General features: G+C 46.2%; 1 protein-coding gene across 2 annotated transcripts in view; it reads left to right on the top strand.

The window, feature by feature from the left end:
• AMMECR1 (AMMECR nuclear protein 1) overlaps positions 1-21,576 on the top strand; it is a 248,496-nt gene that overhangs the window by 63,971 nt on the left and 162,949 nt on the right. Inside the window, exon 1 of one of the 2 annotated variants that reach the window (XM_040442445.1) lies at positions 754-857. The exons of the other annotated variant lie outside the window; for it this stretch is intronic. The gene's annotated coding sequence lies outside the window, so the exon portion shown is untranslated. Of the gene's footprint in view, positions 1-753; positions 858-21,576 lie in introns of those variants that run through there. 2 annotated transcript variants of the gene reach the window in all.

Genomic DNA, 21,576 nt, shown 5'->3' with positions numbered 1-21,576 from the left:
ACGATCTGTAACCAAGAGCTACACTACCCAAAAGTAGCTTCTGAGAGCATTTCTTTTATAGGGCAGTGGGAGAAGCACTTTTACGCCCTCTTTTGGCAAGACCCAGTGTCTAATCAGACCACATCATTATTCATTTACATATCTGTCTGTGGCATAACTGCATGGCGAATTTTACAACAATCCAACACTTCAATGTGGGTGCATTTTTTTTTTTTATCAATGAGTGTATGGGCTCATACACATGGCCATAAGTGTTTTGCAGTGCGCAAAACACAGATCCCAGCCAAGCGCAGGCCACCATTTTTTTTAAACTTCTATAAAAATGTCCTATCCTTGTCCACAAAACGGACAAAAATAAGGCATGCTCTATTTTTTAGCAGGGCCACGGAACAGACGGGCAGCGCACGTATTTAGATGAATGGGTCTGCCTCTGGTCTGCAAAAATCGTGGACTAAAAATATAGCCGTGTGTATGGGCCATATAAGTGATGACTTTGTATGGAGGTTGGGTCTATAGAATACATGACCATTTGGAGGTGGATTACTCCCAAACACAAGCTTTACTGTATTTATTTCGTACTACAGCTTATTCTTTGTGTGACTTGCAAACACAATGTTCTAGTTGTACTGAGTCAGACTGTTTGTCATGTGTTTTAAGTGCATACTTTCCAAACAAATGAAAAACAGTAGAATATAAAATATGTAATATGTTAAGGTATCGGGGAATTTTCATTTCTTTAATTTAAGAGAGATTACCATTTCATAAGGAATCCGATTACACTGGTCGTGAAAGGAACTTTGGTAGAGGGAAATGCAGAAATAAAATGAATGGAGTTTAACTCAGTCCTGTCCACAAAGGTAAGCTCGACATCTTTTCAACCAAGTTTGGCGAACATTTCGTTACGCTATATTGTGGCACTTTTTTAGACGGAGTAGGGTACTTTCACACTTAGGCCTCATGCCGTTGTTTTGGTCCGCATCCGAGCCGCCGTTTTCGCGGCTCGGATGCGGACCCATTCACTTCAATGGGGCCGCAAAAGATGCGGACAGCACTCCATGTGCTGTCCGCATCCGTTGCACCGTTCCGTGGCCCCGCAAAAAAAATATAGCATGTCCTATTCTTGTCCGTTTTGCGGACAAGAATAGGCATTTCTACAATGGGCCGCCCGTTCTGTTCCGCATATTGCGGAAGGCACACGGGCGGCTTCCGTTTTTTTGCGGATCCGCGGTTTGCAGACCGCAAAAAACGGCACGGTCGTGTGCATGTAGCCTTAGTATGACCCGGCAGGCAGTTTCGTCGTCGGAGCTGCCTGCCGGATCCGCCGATCAGTGTGACAACTGACAGCATTTGTAGACGGATCCGGGTGCGGATCCGTCTACAAATGCATTGCAAGAACGGATCCGTCTCTCCGCTTGTCATGCGGATGGACGGATCCGTCTTTCAGTCTTTTTCCCCGTTTTCCCGGTCTGCGCATACGTCCTTCAGTTGTTTTGCAATGCCGGATCCGGCACTAATGCAAGTCAATGGGAATTAATTCCGGCGATTGATCAGGCATCTTGGACAGACATAATACCGCAGCATGCTGTGGTCTTATGTCCGGCCAAAACGCCTGACAGTGACTGAACGGAAGGCATACTGATGCAAACTGAACGGATTTCTATCCATTCCGAATGCATTGGGATATGCCTGATCAGTTCTTTTCTGGCATAGAGCCCTTTTGACGGAACTCTATGCCGGAAAAGAATAACGCTAGTGTGAAAGTACCCGTAGAGGTGCAGACACATAAGCCTTGGCCTGTGTCTTTCAGGACCCAGCACCTTCATGCATTGCACAAGCAGCCTATTGATTTTAAGGAACAACATTTAATTACCAGTATCCCTGTGGTGACACTGCAGGGGAACTGAACGCTTCTTGCAGGGTGGCTCCAGAGATGATTGCTGAGGACCCTAGCAGCTGAACCCTGTGATCAGCTTATTGCCAGGGTCCCCTCCTGACAAAAGGAGACTTCTAGAGTGGAAAGACCATCAAGGAGTCCTACTGGCTATAGGATTTGAACTAGAGGTCCCCTTACATGCATGCTTGCCTGCTCGTGTGCACTGAAGCCTCATTCATACGTCAGTGTTCCATGGACGTGTGCTGTCTACGTGTTCTCCACGGACAGCACACGTCCCCATACATTTTAACGCAAAACTTGTAAAAAGACCGCAGCACTCACTTGTCCTCTGCATTCCAAAATGTATTCACCAACTTAGTGAACTAAGTTGGTGAATACATTTTGGAATGCAGAGGACAAGTGAGTGCTGCGGTCTCTTTACAAGTTTTGCGTTTAGCTGGGGGAGCTTCAGACTGGCTCCCAACACTGCTGGCTCCACCACTACAAAAAAGGTTCTCTACACCTATATTTTGTTATCGTTGAGCTGCTACATTTTAAAAAAAAATTCCCATTCATTTTAATGCGTGTATTCACACATCAGTGCTTTAGCACGGTCCGTGTTGCAGCCATGTTTCACGGATCATTAGGAAGAGATGCTTTGAAAATTATTTTTCTGCTGTGCAGGATCAGTGAAACACGGATGTCACGCGGACAGCAAAAAGCTGAAACACGGACCCAACACAGATCCTTCACGGACAGCTTCACGGATGCATCACTACCTTCTCACGGATTTGAGCACGGACATTTGAATGAGGCTTAACTCTCTAGCTCTTAAAGGGTCAGCTGGTGCTTGTCCTAATACAATCCTCATCCTATGGCTTACCTTCTCTGGGGATTGAAGGTACCTTTCCCTATGGGAGGGTGCCTGAGCAAAAAAATTACTAGCTTGCCTAGTCTCTGCAAAGGTGTTTAGTATGGTCTGATCTTCCGTACCAGACCTCTGTCTATTGACTGTGTTTAACCTGTTCCAGACACCCTGACCTCTGTCTGTTTATCGGACGGATCCTGTGCTGCCTGTTTACCTGATTGAACGAACTCTGCCTGCTCAGACCTCAGCCTGTCCACTGACTACGATTCTACGTATCCCCTATGTTTCCACGCACAGGTGCTTCTTGACCTGCTTCAGTTGAGCTGTCAGTGAACGGAAACGACTCCAACAGATAGCATCCTGGCTGTTCCCTTGCAGTGAAGACCAGATCCCTGATCTGGGTTGAAAGGGTGAAAACCAGGGGGCCACTTAGATAACACCCTTAGGCCTAGTTCACACGACCGTATGGCTTTTATTGTTTTTTGCGGTCCGTTTTTCACGGATCCGTTGTTCCGTTTTTGAGTTCCGTTGTGTTTCCGTTTCCTTTCCGTTTTTCCGTTCCGTTTTTCCGTATGGCATATACAGTATACAGTAATTACATAGAAAAAATTGGGCTGGCCATAACATTTTCAATAGATGGTTCAGAAAAAACGGAACAGAAACGGAAGACATACGGATGCATTTCCGTATGTGTTCCGTTTTTTTTGCGGACCCATTGACTTGAATGGAGCCACGACCCGTGATTTACGGCCAAATATAGGACAAGCTCTATCTTTCAACGGAACGGAAAAACGGAAATACGGAAACGGAATGCATACGGAACACATTCCGTTTTTTTTGCGGAACCATTGAAATGAATGGTTCCGTATACGGACCGTATACGGAACACAAAAAAACGGCCCGTACACCCGCAAAAAAAACGTTCATGTGAACTAGGCCTTAGGACTAGCCCTAAGCCAAGTCAGTGACAATAGGTGTCCGCACCCGCTCATAACAAGTATCATGTGTATATTTTTGTTCATGATAAAAGCAACACTACCAATATATTATCCTTATTAAAGGGGTTGTCTCACTAAGATAACCCATTATAAAAAGAAGCTGACAGGTCGGGCTTATTTAACCCCAAAAAACAGCTGTTAACAGCACCATAAAGGCAATCCAAATGAATGACAGTCCATATAACATATGAGAATAGCAGGGAACCCCCTTCTATGATGTCCATATGGTTTAACAGGGCTTGTCTTTATAACAGCAAACCCTATAAGACCATACATCCCAACTGTCCTGGATCCAGCAGGATAGTCCCAGATTTTGGCGGCTGTTCCGCAGTCCAGGATGGCCGAGGAATGTTTTGATTTCCACTGTATCCGGAGGACACAGAGAGGATGTGGACCCATTCAATTCAGTGGGTCCGCAAAAAATGCGGACAGCATACTGTGTGCTGTCCGCGTCAGTATGTCCGTTCCGTAGCCCCGCCAAAAAAATAGAACATGTCCTATACTTGTCCATTTTAGGCACTGTTACAATGGATCCGCAAAAAAAAAAAAAAGATGGCAAACGGATGTCATCCGGTTTTTTTTGCGGACCACAAAACACATACGGTTGTGTGCATGTCGCCATAGTTGGATGCACTTGCAATGAGCAGGACACTGGGATCCGGGGAACCAGATCCGGTTCTGTTAGCAGGGATGGACACACAATTCAATCCGATCCTGTTCATGACGCCACTTTAATGCAATGAGCAGGACACTGGGTCAGTGGGGATGCTATGCAGTGGGTCGGTTTATATGTGTAATAGTTCATGACGCCAATTACAGCTTGCGCAGGTACTGTAGCAGGGCCCTTTAAGATGTTATAAGCTCACGTACCAGGTGAGGAATGCCAGAGGGGGATAATGTCTCTGTATAGCAGATATGGTAGTGTCAACGGTGTCTCCTACCTTGGTACGGCTGGACTCCTGTATCCTGGCTCACATGCAATAAAATGAGTGTTGTTAATAGGAGTAATTGAGGAATGATGGAAATCCACACAGATAATAGGGTCCAACTTGTCTTTACTTGGTGGTATGCAGCTTTGATCCATACAGGTACAGCAATAGTCTAGGATCCCAGCAGGTAGTGGCAATATGTGGCAGGAATTTATATGTATTCTTCTTCTTATACATACGCCTAGTAGAATCTGGCAGGTATCTATCTTCTGCTCTGTCTTTAGTCTGCTTAGTTTGGGCCTGACTAGCTGATGAGGTACTTATCTTCTCTTTGTCTTTGGATCTGTACTTACAGAACTGCTCGCAGGGTATGGTGTTGTCTTCCTGGAGATCTATAGTGCTGTATATGGCTGCTTTCTTTGTCCACAGCTGAGGTAGATGACTCAAGCTGGGAAGGTTGATCTTGGGCCTCAGCCGAGGCTTGGATTCAAGGTTGGGATCCCTGTTTCTGGGAGCTCCTACTAACACAGCCTTCCCCAGCAGGGGGGTGGCTCACACACCGCCTAGAACTTTCCTTCCTCCCCCTGAAGTAGGATGTGGGAACATTCCACTCCTCCTCAGAAAGGGGGGGGGCTAGCCTGGAATGGTCTATTCCAGCCTAGGTACTACCTATGACCTGCTGCATACTGCTGCCACCTGCTGGTGTACATTAAGAATCACAGCATATATATAAAACAGGCATAGAAATATATATAAAAGCAAATGCACAGTTATGTTACACTAGATGACAATACACATATACACTCAACATTATGAAGCAGGGTGGAAGAAGTTTAGTGACATACTTCAGGATGTTACACACTGGTAAAGCAGGGAGCCGTCAGCTCCCTGCAACACCTTTTAGCAATCTTTACTCTCCCCAGCAGCAGGCAAAATGCTGTGAGTTCATCAAGCCAGCTGAGCTGAAAATGAATGCGTACAGGCCGGGGGCCATCCCTCAGCCTGTGCGCTTTCATGCTCAGCTCAGAAGGTGCGTCACTGCATTGCCCATGCTGCTGAGGATAGCATGATGTGTTCCGTTTATCAGTAGAATGGGCTATGTGAGTATTCATTTTTATTTCATTAACACTAAAGGGGCTTCACTATTGTAAAGGGGGCACTACGGGGCATAACTACTGTGTGGCGCCTTAACCTGGTATAACTAGGAAGAGGGCACTAAGGGAGCAAATTCTGCATATCCGGGTGTAGCTCTGACGTGTCACAAGTTTTCCCTGTTATCATTTGCATATGCTTTTTTTAATTATTGTTTTTCATACTTTTTATATGACCAAGAGTAAACACTGCCTGTGTTCACATGATATAACGCTCCATTATTCACTCACTGTCATGGAGCCGATGCTGAGTCATGCGTCTATCCTTTGCGTGAGAAGGAAGCTACCCTATTCAACTCCCTCAGATTAAATTACCTTCTGGAGAACAGAAGTTACATCCCCCTTCTTTGTGTAATTTATTTTCATTTTAGTATAGTTTAGAATATTATTCCGCAGTGAAATCACTTATTCTATAAATCATTTGCAATGGAAAATGACAACTAGAATGTTGAATATTTGTCATCTGAAGAGTATTATGCTCAGAAGGCAAACTGGATGAACATCGCTAATGATAACCAGGCTTTTTTTTCTATTGAATTGAACAATTTAACTTAAAGGGGTTATCTCATGATTAATGAAAATAATGAAAATCAGGCATCATATAGTACATGACAACCTCTTTCTTAGGGTAATTTCACACTTGCGGCAGAGAGATCCGGCAAGCAGTTCCGTCGCCGGAACTGCCTGCTGGATCAGGCAAAACGTATGCCAACTGATTGCATTAGTAAGACTGATCAGGATCCTGATCAGTCTTAACAATGCCTGATCAGTCGAAAAAATGCATTGAAATGCCGGATCCGTCTTTCCGGTGTCATCCGGCAAAAACGGATCCGGCATTTATTTTTTTCACCTATTTTTCAGTCTGGGCATGCGCAGACCGGAAGGACGGATCCGGCACTAATACATTCCTATGGGAAAAAATGCCGGATCCGGCATTCAGGCAAGTCTTCCGTTTTTTTCACCGGAGATAAAACCGTAGCATGCTGCGGTTTTCTCTTTTGCCTGATCAGTCAAAATGACTGAACTGAAGACATCCTGATGCATCCTGAACGGATTACTCTCCATTCAGAATGCATGGGGATAATACTGATTAGTTGCCGGAAAAGAAAAACGCAAGTGTGAAAGTACCCTTAGGCTACTTTCCCACTAGCGTTTTTCTTTTCCGGCATAGAGTTCCGTCACAGGGGCTCTATACCGGAAAAGAACTGATCAGGCATATCCCGATGCATTCTAAATGGAGAGTAATCCGTTCAGGATGCATCAGGATGTCTTCAGTTCAGTCATTTTGACTGATCAGGCAAAAGAGAAAACCGTAGCATGCTACGGTTTTATCTCCGGCGAAATAGACTGAAGACTTGCCTGAATGCCGAATCTGGCAATTTTTTTCATAGGAATGTATTAGTGCCAGATCCGGCATTCAAAATACTGGAATGCCGGTTCTGTCCTTCCGGGCTGCGCATGCGCAGACCTTTAAAAATGAGAAAAATAAATAAATACCGGATCCGTTTTGCCTGATGACACCGGAAAAATTGATCCGTTATTGCAATGCATTTTTCTGACTGATCAGGCATTCAACGGAACTGCCTGCCGGAATCAAACAACGCAAGTGTAAAAGTACCCTAACAAATCCACCCTGTGCATGAATCCAGAAATCTCCCTGCGCATTGCTCTCTTCCTCTGCTCGATTTAGCTGGCCGTTCAAGGGCATGTCCTTTCTCAGGAGACATGTCCTATCTAATTTAGCTCACTTCCTGTAACTGTCGCAGCTTCTAACAGTAGATACGGCTTGCGACAGTTGAATGATATGAGTGAGCATGTGTGACCACCTCAGCAAGGTGGACAGAGACATAAGGGAAAAAACAAGCAGTAGGTGGCACTATACAGATTGATTTGAATAACTTAGTGGCAATATTATATTTTTAATTACATGCAATTGCAAAAATATTCATATCCATGTTCTGCTTTGAAAAAGGTAGAATAGTTTTCATTGGACAACCCCTTTGAACATTGCGACATGACATTTACATTAAAGGGGTTGTCTGCGATCAAGACAAAAATGGGTCAATGATGTGAAATTGTATAAAATATTAAAAGAAGTACCCTTCCGTTTAAGCAGTGCCAACCCAATGCTACCGCCAGTGTTTGGCGCTGCAGGATTGACGTCACAACAACAGACATAAATGCTGCAGGCCAGTGATGCCCAATCTACGGCCCGCGGGCCAAATGCGGCCCGAGAAGCCATGTCATGCGGTCCACGCAGTAACAGGACTTTATCAGCCAGGGCGCGCTGCGAATGGCACAGGCAGCAAAGCGATGCTGCCTGTGCCTGCAATCTCCCCGCCCAGCGCCGCCTCCTAGCTAATTTATTCACTGCACTTGCCTCTGTGAAATTGAAGAGAAGCGTCGTAATCTTGCACAGGCGCACTGGCAGAGGCATCGAAGTGCACATGCACCGTCTTCCTGGCCTCTGCCAGTGCGCCTGTGCTAGATTACGGCGCTTCTCTTCAATTATACAGAGGCAAGTGCAGTGAATAAATTAGCTAGGAAGCGGCTCTGGGTGGGGAGGAGATCTGTGGATGACACTGAGGGGGATATCTGTGGATGACACTGAGGGGATATCTGTGGATGACACTGAGGGGATATCTGTGGATGACACTTACGGGGGGATCTGTGGATGACACTTATGGGGGGATCTGTGGATGACACTTATGGGGGGATCTGTGGATGACACTTACGGGGGGATCTGTGAATGACACTTACGGGGGGGTCTGTGGATGACACTTACGGGGGGATCTGTGGATGACACTTATGGGGGGATCTGTGGATGACACTTATGGGGGGATCTGTGGATGACACTTATGGGGGGATCTGTGGATGACACTTACGGGGGGATCTGTGGATGAGACTTACGGGGGGATCTGTGGATGACACTTACGGGGGGATCTGTGGATGACACTTACGGGGGGATCTGTGGATGACACTTACAGGGGGATCTGTGGATGACACTTACAGGGGGATCTGTGGTTGACACCTACGAGGGGATATGTGGATGACACTTAGGGGGATCTAGGGAGGGGTGTGGGGATGTTGGGGTGGGAGGTCCTGGAGGGGTGTTTGGTTGGGAGCTCTGGAAGGGGTGGGACGTCCGATAGGTATGTGGGGGTGGGAGATCCGGGAGGGGGGGCCCATAATTGTTTTTGTTATGGGGCCTAGTCATTTCTAGCTACGCCCCTGATTGGTAAGATTGGGCGGGCACTGGAGCGATAGAGCGCCCTGCTATAGGAGAAGACGGCGGGAGATGAAAGGAGGAGGGGCCAGCTCCTGGTGGTGTCGGGCACACGGCGCAAGCATGGCGGTGGAGGATCTGACTGAAGCCTAAAGACCAGACATCAAGGTAGACCTGCAGAAGAAGGTGAGAGCGCAGTATGTGATGTATACATGTGTGTAATGTATGTAGTGCAGTGTGTGATCATCACATGCCCCGTCACAGTAATAATGCCAAGATATGTGCCCTCTTCACAGTAGTAATGCTCACACATGCCCCCTCACAGTAGTTATGCCCAGATATGTGCCCCCTCACAGTAATAATGCCAAGATATGTGCCCTCTTCACAGACGTAATGCTCACGCATGACCCCTCATAGTAGTTATGCCCAGATATGTGCCCCCTCAAGTAGTTATGCCCAGATATGTGCCCCCTCACAGTAGTTATGCCCAGATATGTGCACCCTCACAGTAGTTATGCCCAGATATGTGCCCTCTTCACAGTAGTTATGCCCTGATATGTGCCCTGCTCAGAGTAGTTATACCCTGATATGTGCCCCCTCACAGTAGTTATGCCAGATATGTGCCCTCTTCACAGTAGTAATGCTCACTCGTGCCCCCTCACAGTAGTTATACCCTGATATGTGCCATCTTCACAGTAGTTATACCCTGATATGTGCCCTCCTCACAGTAGTTATGCCCAGATATGTGCCCCCTCAGAGTAGTTATGCCAGATATGTGCCCTCTTCACAGTAGTAATGTTCACATGTGCCCCCTCACAGCATTTGCATTTCTTTCTGGCAAAGCTACCTGGTTCCGGCCCGCAAAATTTATACCAAGTCTAGTGCGGCCCTCAGACGAAAAATGGTTGGGCACCACTGCTGCAGGCAATCACTGGCCTCAGCTGTGGTTCCAGACAACCCTTTCAATAAATGTATGTGTACCTATTGTTATATATCATTGTCCATATGCTCAATACCTATAAACTTCAGGACAGATTGAAGCTGATGGGCCCACCTAGGGTATGCTTCAAATTTTATATGAAGATATGTTTTTGTCCTTTTGACCCTTGCAAAGAGCTCCCTAATATGGAACTGTAGCGACTGTGCATGCTGCTGTACCATGCTCCATTATATGCCATATGTATGTACAGAGCAGAAGTAATAGCTTGGGGTTCATCATGGGAGAGGGCCACATCTGGGCCCTGAGTGTGGTCTTCAAGTCAATTGGAGCAGCGCTGTAGGGACCAGACATGGATGGAACTGTGTAGTTCCAGTGCCTGGTTACAGCTAATGGGCAGGGGATGATGGGTATCACAGTACAAGCCCAAGTAATGGGCACAGTTAAGAAATATACCACAGTGTAGAATGTTCTCAAATGCTGTGTATAGGGGGTAGAAATGATAACAGTCCCCTCTGAGTCTCTCTTTAGCTATACAATGCAATCTTCCCAACTGACCAAAGGCATGTAATTTCTTTATCAATATTTCTGCGATGCCCAATTGCGGGATGCAGTCTTTTAACAAATGGGCAGTCAGTTTCAAAAGAGTGGAAGGGCGCCAGAAGCAATATAACCCAAACCACATACAGTGAAGTCTATAGCAGTAAATGTACGTTAGCTTTCACTAGCTTTGCACTGTCCCTTTTTAATGGTCCCAAATAGTGTTTGACACCATGCTTGGCAGAACGCTGCGTGTGCTTGAGCGCTATGCTCGAGTCTCCTTCCCGCACGTTTGTTGACTGCTACGCAGCCAATAAACGTATGGGGGGCGGTACTGGCACTCACTGTAATGCCATAGCCATGTTGGTTACTTGTATTACAGTTATTGGCTGGCCGTAACGCGTCTCGGGTGCTATATAGCCAGTTCGGCTCAGTCTTAGTCAGGGCGAGCTGCAGCAGAACGGACAGATAGTGTAGGGACAGGAATTTTTTATTTATTTTTTTAGGCATGGTTTAGTGTTGAAAGGTGTTAGAGACCCAAAAGTCCTTTTAAGGACTATTGTTTTATATGGCTGCAATATATATTATTAGCGCAACCTCGCAGTGACACAACCTCTGCTACATCTGTTGTGTTACATTTGCGCATCCTAAATATCTGTGACATTTAGCGCAATTGTGTTTGGCCCCTGCTGACAGCGACATTACCTGCGCTACATCTTCTGTATAACGTTTGTGCATCCTAAATATCTGTGACATTCAGTGTAATTTTTTCTTAGCTGCTGGTGACAGCGACATTACCTGAGCTACATCTCCTGTATATCGTTTGCGCATCCTAAATATCTGTGACATGCAGTGTAATTTTTTTTGCTGCTGGTGACAGCGACATTACCTGCACTACATCTCCTGTATAATGTTTGCGCATCCTAAATATCTATGACATTCAGTGTAATTTTTTCTTAGCCTCTGGTGACAGTGACATTACCTGCGCTACATCTCCTGTATAATGTTTGTGCATCCTAAATATCTGTGACATTCAGTGTAATTTTTTCTTAGCCGTTGGTGACAGTGACATTACCTGCGCTACATCTCCTGTATAACATTTGCGCATCCTAAATATCTGTGACATTCAGTGTAATTTTTTTCGCCGCTGGTGACAGTGACATTACCTGCGCTACCTGTATAACGTTTGCGCATCCTAAATATTTGTGACATGCAGTGTAATTTTTTCAGTGCTGGTGACAGCGACATTACCTGCACTACATATCCTGTATAACGTTTGCGCATCCTAAATATCTGTGACATTTAGTGTAATTTTTTCTTAGCCTCTGGTGACAGTGACATTACCTGTGCTACATCTCCTGTATAACGTTTGCGCATCCTAAATATCTGTGACATTCAGCGTAATTTTTTCGCCGCTGGTGACAGCGACATTACCCGTGCTACATCTCCTGTATAACGTTTGCGCATCGTAAATATCTGTTACATTCATTGTAATTTATTTGCGCATACACTTACAAAACCTGCGCTACTGTACGTGTGACATACTTGCAAGCATATATACCATTTAATATGCTCAAGGCGAGCAGTAAGGGACGGGGAAGTAGGCGTGCTGCTGATGGTGCACGCAGAGGCCGTGGCCCTGGGTGCGGTCAAACTGTGCCTGCTGTAAGAGCACAAGAAACACACTCATCCACGATACCTAGCTTCATGTCTCAGTTTGCAGGGCAGTGCAGGACACCACTCTCGAAGTCACACCAGTGCGACCAGGTGGTCGGTTGGATTGCAGCAGATAATGCTTCCAGTCGGTTAAGCACCACCCTGTCTTCCACAAAGTCCAGTCTAAATAGCCAGGAGTCTGGTCAACAGAATCCTCACCCTGATCCTCCTTCCTTCCACCATGGAGAGTCTTGGCAAACAAGTGATCTCACACACAGATCTTCCGAGGAACTCTTTTCATCGCTATTCCTTGGTTTGGGCCTCTTGCCAAGCGCGCTTGAATAGGGACATGAGGAGATCTTGTGCACTGATTCCCAAACTCTTGAGAATCCACAGTCAGACGAAGATGACGGTGGGGAACGGCAATTAGTGTTTCACGAGGTGGATGATGAGGATGAGACACAGTTGTCAATAAGTGAGGTTCTTGCTAGGTCAACAAGTCAGGAGGATGACCAGAGTGAGGAAGTGGAAGAGGAGGTGGTGGACAATGAAATCACTGACCCAACCTGGGAAGGTCGCAAGCCGAGCAAGGACAGCAGTACAGAGGGAGAGGGATCCGCAGCACCGCAACAGGCTGGAAGAGGCAGTGGGGTGGCAAAAGGGAGAAGGCGGGCCACACCAAACAGGCTTGCAACTGTTGGCAGCGGCCGTCCCTCGTTACTCAGTCCCCAGCCGCCACTATTTTTCCCAGAGTGCCGTCCCCGCCTTACACCAGCATGTGTCCCGTAACATCACCCGTGCCCTGATCAACACAGTTTTTGGGAAGGTCCACTTAACGACTGACACATGGACAAGTGCTTTTGGCCAGGGACACTATATTTCCCTGACGGCACAGTGAACATTGTGGAGGCCGGGAGCAAGTCGTACCCTGGGATGGCACAGGTGCTACTGACGACAAGGATTGCGAGCCCTACTTCCATCAGGATTTCCGCCACCACCTACATTAGTGGCTGCAACCCCCCCCCCCCCCTTCTCCTCCTCCACTTCCACCTCTGAATTCTCATCTTGCAGCACCAGTCAGCCATCAGTCAGTAGCTGGAAGCAGTGTAGCACTGCAGTGGGGAAGTGGCAATAGGCTGTGCTGAAACTAATTTGCTTAGGTGACAAACAGCACACCGCCGCAGAGCTGTGGCAGGGGATAAGGCACCAGACTGAGCTGTGGCTCTCGCCACTCAACCTACAACCAGGCATGATTGTGTCTGATAATGGCCGTAACTTGGTGGCGGCTTTGGAGCTCGGCAAGCTCACACATGCCTAGCCCACATGTTCAACTTAGTGGTTCAGCGGTTTCTCAAAACCTACCCCAATTTGCCTGAGCTACTGGTGAAGGTGCGCCGCGTGTGTGCCCATTTCCGAAAGTCATCTACAGCTGCCGCCGGTCTGGCAATGCTTCAGCAGCACTTGCAATTGCCAGCTCACCGACTGTTGTCCAACGTGAGCACGCACTGGAACTCCACGTTCTACATGTTGGCCAGGCTTTGTGAGCAGCAGAGGGCAGTAGTGGAATACCAGCTGCAACATGGTCATCGCCTTTCCAGTCAGCTTCCACTCTTCACAAGCGACTAGTGGGCATTGATGTCTGATCTCTGTAAGGTTTTACGCAACTTTGAGGAATCAACACAGATGGTGAGCTATTATCAGTGTAACCATCCAACTTCGGTGTCTACTGAAACACTCGCTGTTCACAATGAAGGCAGACGCTTTGCATGTGGAAGAGGTGAAAATGGGGGAAGACAGTACGCAGGGTGATAGCCAGACCACCCTCAGTTCGTCTTCTCAGCGCGAATTGGATGATTATGAGGAGGAGGCGAATGAGGAGACGGTTGCGTCCGCTACAGAGTGTAGTACCCATAGCAGGTTTATTCCATCTGTTTAGCGTGGATGGGCCGAAGAGGAGGAAGAGGATGAGGAGATTGAGAGTCATCTTCCTGATGAGGACAGCGAAGTCTTGTCTGTTGGGACTCTGGCACACATGGCTAACTTTATGTTATGCTGCCTTTCCCGTGACCCTCGCGTTATACGCATTTTGGCCAACACCGACCCCCGCTACAAAGAGAACTTCTCATCTCTCATTCCTGTGGTGGAGAGGACTAGCAAAATGGTGCCAGAAGGTCCTCATGGAAAAATTGCTCCAAATATTTCCAGCTGACAACGCTGGCAGCATAGTACGTAGTTCCTTATGCAACCGAGGAGGGGAGATGAGGGGAACACACAGCAGTTCCAACAGAGACAGGGCAACACTCTCCAAGGCCTGGGACAGTTTCATGACACCACACCAGCACCCTCACTCTGATGCGCAGCCTAGTGTCACAAGGAGAGAAAAGTTTTGGAAGATGCTGAAGGAGTATGTAGTAGACCGTGTCAGCGTCCTCAGTGATCCCTCTGTGCCTTACAACTATTGGGTGTCCAAGCTGGACTCGTGGCACGAACTGGCGCTCTTCGCCTTGGAGGTGCTGGCCTGCCCTGCCACCAGCGTTTTGTCAGAGCGGGTATTTAGTGCTGCTGGGGGCATAATAACTGATCCGCCTGTCAACTGAAAATGCTAACAGGTTGACTCTTATCAAAATGAACAAGGCCTGGATTGCCCCTGACTTCTCTATTCCACCAGAGGAAAGCGGCTGAACATAAAGGTACTTTAAACGTGGCTTTTATGGTGTATTGAATACACTGTATTCCCATGCACCCCTTCCACCACAAAAAAGGGTATATGGTTCAATCTTCCTTTTCTCGTCCTCCTCCTCCATCATATCAACATGCTTATTAGGCTGCCCTCGCTCCTAATGTTTTAGAGGGTCAGCTCAGCAGCAGACCCTCACCCCTAATGTTTTAGATGGTCAGATCAGCAGCAGGCCCTCGCCCCTAATGTTTTAGATGGTCAGCTCAGAAGCAGGCCCTCGCCCCTAATGTTTTAGAGCAGGCATCCTCAAACTGCGTCCCTCCAGCTGTTGTAAAACTACAACTCCCACAATGCCCTGCTATAGGCTAATACCTGTAGGCTGTTCGGGCATGTTGGGAGTTGTAGTTTTGCAACAGCTGGAGGGCTGCAGTTTGAGGATGCCTGTTTTAGAGGGTCACCACCAGCAGGCCCTTTCTCCTAATGTTTTTGAGGGTCACCAGCAGGCCATTAATCATAAGTTTTCAAGGGTGTGTATGATGCCCTTCTTTATGTGTAATAAAGGGTGTATTGGAGTGTCGGTTCCTTCTAATTTTTGGCAGCCCTTTCACTTAGTGCAGGCATGCTCAACCTGCAGCCCTCCAGCTGTTGCAAAACTACAACTCCCAGCATGCCTGAACAGCCTACTGCTATCAGCCTTCAGCAGAGCATGGTGGGAATTGTAGTTTAACAACAGCTAGAGGGCCGCAGGTGGAGCATCCTTGACTTAGTGCATAGGCTTTATGAGTGCAGGAGTCCCACTACCTGAATAATTGTACCACAATGTGAATGAGGCCCTCCTTTATGTGATATACAGGTTGTATCGGAGTGCCACTTCCTTGTAATTTTTTGCAGCACTTGCACTTTATATACAAGGAAATATATAGGAAAGAATGTTTCCTAACAATTTTTCTATAAAATCTATTTTATCTTCGGTTTTGTACGAATTATTTTCAGTCTGTAAAAGTGGCGTACTACTCGGACCACATCGTTCCCAGCAGCGACCTGGGAGTCCAAGATGCATCCAGACATCCTCCCCATGCTGTTCCCGAACCATTTCAGTGGTGCTATCATCAATTTCTGACCTTATCCTGTGAACCAGACATCCTCCCCTCTTCAGAGTAGGGGGTGCTTGGTTTAATGCTCTGGTTTTCCCATTGACTTCCATTGTGCTCTGGTGCTCTGTAGAGCACCCGAGCATCCCAAAGTGTTCTACTCGAGTACCAGAGCACCAGTGAGCACTTTGGTGCTCGATCAACACTAGTCCTAATCCTTTTATACACCCCTGTTCTGCTCTCCCTCAGAGCACCGTGCATATTAAGCAAATATTAACTTTAGCTAACTTTAGTAAACCCGGTGGTTTACTGCAGATGCTGAAAGTCGGACCCCTGTCAATCTGATATTGATGACTTTTCCTAGGCAAGTCCTGACAAATCCCTTTAATTGCTTTGCTTGCTTTTTATCCAAATGTTAAAGGGGTTGTCCAGCCCCAGGTGCCAGGCTTACTGAAACACCCGAGTGGGCTGGTGCAGCGCTGTTTCCATACTCTAATTATAGACAAAATGACCCCTTTTGGGCCCAGAATCTTTTTGAAAGTACACATAAATCAATAGCCGAAGGCTATATTAATTCTGTTTAGGCCTAATTATTCCTTTTCTTTCTTTTTGTTAAAAAATACCTTTTATTATATCCTTTTAAAAAATGAACACAGAGAAGGATAGTGTGTTTTTTATCCCTCTGTGTTATCTTTTCTCAAAAAGCCCTTAAATAATAAAACACCAAAAAGCATTAGTGTATTGTTTTTCTTTCTGCTTTTTTCTTCTATGTTTGTTGCTATTATTGATACTCTGGTATGGATATATTAATATAATAGTTGTGTTATTTTTCACACAAACTAAATTGGTAGCAAATATTTGTAGCTGCTTATATATTCTAAGTGTGCTGAGAATCAATCGTTCTCTGTTTGCTATATCATTTGTTATTATTAGAATAGTTTGTTACACCCGCCTAATTACTTAGTTTCAGTTTACTTTCTCAGTGTAACAGCTTGCTACTCTAAAGCTTCATGCACACGTCCGTGGAACACAGGCGGTGAGATACCGGCCTAGATTCCTGCTGAGCGCAGGAGAGCACATCGTCATTGGTTGCTATGACGCCGTGCGCTTCGTGTCGCCGCTGCTGTACAGTGCAGCAGCGGCTGCACGAAGCGCAGGGCGTCATAGCAACCAATGACGCTGTGCGCTCCTGCACTCAGCAAGAATCTAGGCCGGTATCTCACGGTCCGTGTTCCACGGACGTGTGCATGAGGCTTAAAGGGGTTGTCCAGGTTCAATTTGCTTTCTCAATATAACAGCTTGCTACTCTAATTTTCTATCCTTATTTAATCTGAGTTAGGGTGGGTTCACACTAGCGTTAGGGATTCCCAGACAGAATGCAAAGCGGAAGCCTTTAAAAGGCATTCCGTTTGCTTTCCATCCTAATAGAAGTCTATGGGAAAGCATAGTCGACAGGACTTGCATAACGGGACCCAGACGGATCCGTTTTGATTCCCATAGACTTCTATTAGGACGGAGAGCAAACGGAATGCCTTTTAAAGGCTTCCATTTTGCATTCCGTCATAATACAAGTCTATGGGCAGAAGAACGGATCCGTCCTTCTGTCTTATGGTTTCCGTTATTTTCCGTTATAACCATGGTATAACGAAAAGCCATAACGGAATCCCTAAGTCTAGTGTGAACTCACCCATAGCTTGTTCTAAGAATTAATCCATTTCTTGAGTATCCTCAAATTATTATTGCAATCCTGTTTTTTTTACAGTCAGGCCTCTTTCACACGGCCGTTTTTTTTTCCCGTTTACTGGCCGTTTTTTGCGGTCCGTATACGGTCCGTATACGGAACCATTGATTTCAATGGGTCCGCAAAAAAAACGGAATGTGTTCCGTATGCATTCCGTTTCCGTTTTTCCGTTCCGTTTTAACATAGAACATGTCCTATATTTGGCCGCAAATCACGTTCCGTGGCTCCATTAAAGTCTATGGGTCCGCAAAAAAAACGGAATGCATACGGAAGTGCATCCGTATGTCTTCCGTATCCGTTCCGTTTTTTGCGGATCCATCTATTGAAAATGTTATGCCCAGCCCAATTTTTGCTATGAAATTACTGTATACTGTATTTGCCATACGGAAAAACGGAACGGAAAAACGGAACGGAAACGGAAACAAAAAACGGAACAACGGATCCGTTTAAAACGGACCGCAAAACACTGAAAAAGCCATACGGTCGTGTGCAATAGGCCTCAAATTTAGAGGGACGCCTGGAAAAAAATGTGAAAAAAATCGAAACCCATCTGTTTGTCCGTATGACAAACGGACAGACGGATCCATTCTTGTAATGCATTTGCATCTGATCAGTCTTAGGCCTCATGCACACGGACGTTGTTTTGGTCCGCATCCGAGCCGCAGTTTTGGCGGCTTGGATGCAGACCCATTCACTTCAATGGGGCCGCAAAAGAAGCGGACATCACTCCGTGTGCTGTCCGCATCCGTTGCTCCGTTCCGTGAGTCCGCGATTTGCAGACCGCAAAACACACAACGGTCGTGTGCATGAGGCCTTAAAATGCAATCAGTTGGCTTACGTTTTGCCTGATCCGGCAAACAACTGCCTGCCGGATTCCTCTGCCGCAAGTGTGAAAGTAGCCTTATCTGTTGGTGTAATACAGCACTAAGGCTTCATTCCCAATTTTGGCATACGATCACTGATCAAACTGTGACCAAAACTGACTGTGTGAAAGCAGCCTTAATGATCACTCTTTAAATAACAATTGCAATCAGATCAGGATCAAACTTAGGCCTCTTGCACACGAACTTAGGCCTCTTGCAGCACGCAATGCACAGGCACCGACCATGGGACAGCCGCATGCGGATCGCAACCCCATTCACTTGAATGAGGTCTGCGATCCGCCCGTTCAAGAAGCAAGAAGATAGAACAAGTGAATGGGTCCGCATCCATGATGCAGAATGCACACGGCCGTTGTCCCGTGTATTGCGGACCCGCTGTATGCGGGGCGCAATACGGCCACGGGGACACACGGCCGTGTGCAGGAGGCCTTAAGTCCATTGGGCCCATCAGAGGAAACGATTCTCAGGGCCCACCCTCTGTGTATATAGGACCTTAAGGGCCTTGTGTTACTAGGAGTCCATTATTGTCAGAGTACCCTCTGGTACTCTGGTGGGCCAGTCCGACCCTGAATCACATTAATATTACCTGTTTATTATAATTTAAAGAGGTTGTGCCACCTAAGGGCCATATTGTTGACATCTTAGAGAAGGTTCCCACACCTGGAAACCCTCTCAGTGAGCTAGAGCAGAGAGCCATTGACGAGCAGTGGCTCTTGCAGACACAAGGCTATTAATCTGAATGCCAACATGTAATACTACAGTGGTCACTGCAAAAGAAGTAAATCTTTGGATATATCGTCCCTTTGCAATGGCTCTATTGTCTGTGAGGAACCAACCCCTATTGAGTATGGCCACACATGGATTTTCAGCAGGGGAATCGCATGCAGAACATCTGCAATGTTTTACATTAACAGCAAACTGGGTAAGATTCCAATAAATCCTATCCACAAGTTGTGTAAAAAATCTGCAACGGAAATTGCTGTGTAAAGTGAAACTCACAGCAAATCCAAAGCAAAATCCATGACAGTTTTGCAGAATATATTCCACTGTGGTATCACAGCAAAATCCGCAGTGGAAATCCTCCTTGTGTGGCCAAATTTACTTATGTCCCCAAAGTGCACAGCATAAAGAAAAAGCCACTCACCTATTCACCAGCGCTCTGGCCTAGACCAGCAGTGTAATGCTTGGGGACACATCGCTGCTGAGGTCAGTGAATGGCTGCAGTGGTGCACATGACCACGGGATGTCACACGTCCACAGGAGACCAGAAGCACCAAGGAGAGGAACTGGAAATAAGCGGATGTAAATGGGTTTCTTTTTTTATGTTAAACACACTGGAGGACTTAATTAATTTTGGCTTGGGGGTCGGAGAATCCATTTAATATTAATTTGGCAGGCTTTGCTAAAGGCAAGCATGTAATCTTCACGTTTTTATTGTAACAGTATGGCCATTGGGTTATATTTTATGAGGAATCATATTTTCTAATTAATTCAAAGAAACTTGCTGCACTGATTATAAATAACCACAAGATTGAGGTTCAATTTTTTGAAATATTATGATCATATGCTAAAGGTTTATGGAACCAATTATATTCATTTAAAGATCTGCACATGTTCAGGAAGTGATTTGCAGTTAGTTCCTGGATTCTATGCACTAGACACATCAGTGCACAAACAGATGTGGTAAGTAATTCCCTATTCTACAGAGGTTGAAATGAAATATTGCTCAGTGCTGTGAAAAAAGTATTTGCACCGTTCTAGATGTATCATAATATTATATATTCGTACCCACTGCATGTATTTTAATCTTAAAGCAAGATGTAATACCATGAAAGACAAAGAGACCCTGACGCTGCGTTCAGACCTGAGCGTACGGGATGGAGCACTCTGTATGCGCGATTTTATGCGCGTTTACAGATGCGGCTCCGGAACAAGCGAACGCCCATTGTCGCGCTTTCCCGTCAGTCTATGTACGGGAACGCGCGACAAGACGCCCCAAAGAAGCTCCTGTACTTCTTGGGGCGTCGGGCGTTTTACAGCGAGATCGTACGCGCTGTGAAACGCTCAGGTGAGAACCATTCCCATAGGGAAACATTGGTTCTTGCCTGTTGAGCGTTTTACAGCGCGTAGGAACGCGCTGTAAAACGCTCAGGTCTGAACCCAGCCTTAAGTACTATGCTGGGGAAAAAGTAGGGGGCAGTCCTTCCAAGAGGGAAAGGTAAAAAGGAAGCCCTAGTGTCACCACTGATGAAAGACAAAGGGAAAGAGAATTCCTGCTTTGATCAATAGAAAAAGGAGGGGTAGCTGCAATGTGATTACTGGGGAAGTGGGACTCCCGTGGTCACCAGCTTGGATGGAGGTGAGCCCTCCTGTGAACAAAGATTAAAAGGTGGAAGGCCTTGTTGTGAGCGAAAGAGATAGAGTAGGCAATGCTGTGATCACTGGGGGGGGCTTTTATTCCTACTGAGGGGCCTTGATGTGGCTACTGGGATGGTGGGCATCACTCCTACTACTACAGGAAGAAAGGAAGAGGAGGCACTGATGTGACTATGGTAGGAATGTGAGCAGTGGTGTAACTGGTGGGGAGAGCACTACTGTAACTACGGAGAAAATGGAACACTGTTATGACTGCATGGGAGATGGCACTGCTTTGACAACAGGGAAAGGGGAAGCACTGTTGTGATAATGAGAAAAGAGGAGCATTGTTAATAATCTGTGAAGAGAGGGGTAAACTGCTGAAATTGCAGTGGTTATGAACCCTTTCAGGGGAAATTGCATTTTACTCACCTTGGGCTAAAACTCTTTTTTTAATTTATAAATGTATGTATTTATTGAATTTTTTTTTAGCTGCTTTTGTCATAAAAGGTTAACTCTTTGCCTAGCTGTGAGAATATTTCTTTCTCTTTGGTCCATTATCTGCAAGCTACATACAGTATATCCCTTATCTTTGAACTACACAGCTCATAAATACTTATTTAAAGAGGCCCTTTATGGATTTTTTTAGTTTA

This window comes from Bufo bufo, chromosome 8 (genome assembly GCF_905171765.1).
Source record: "Bufo bufo chromosome 8, aBufBuf1.1, whole genome shotgun sequence".
NCBI lineage: Eukaryota > Metazoa > Chordata > Amphibia > Anura > Bufonidae > Bufo > Bufo bufo.
This window is presented reverse-complemented; position numbering and strand designations above follow the sequence as displayed.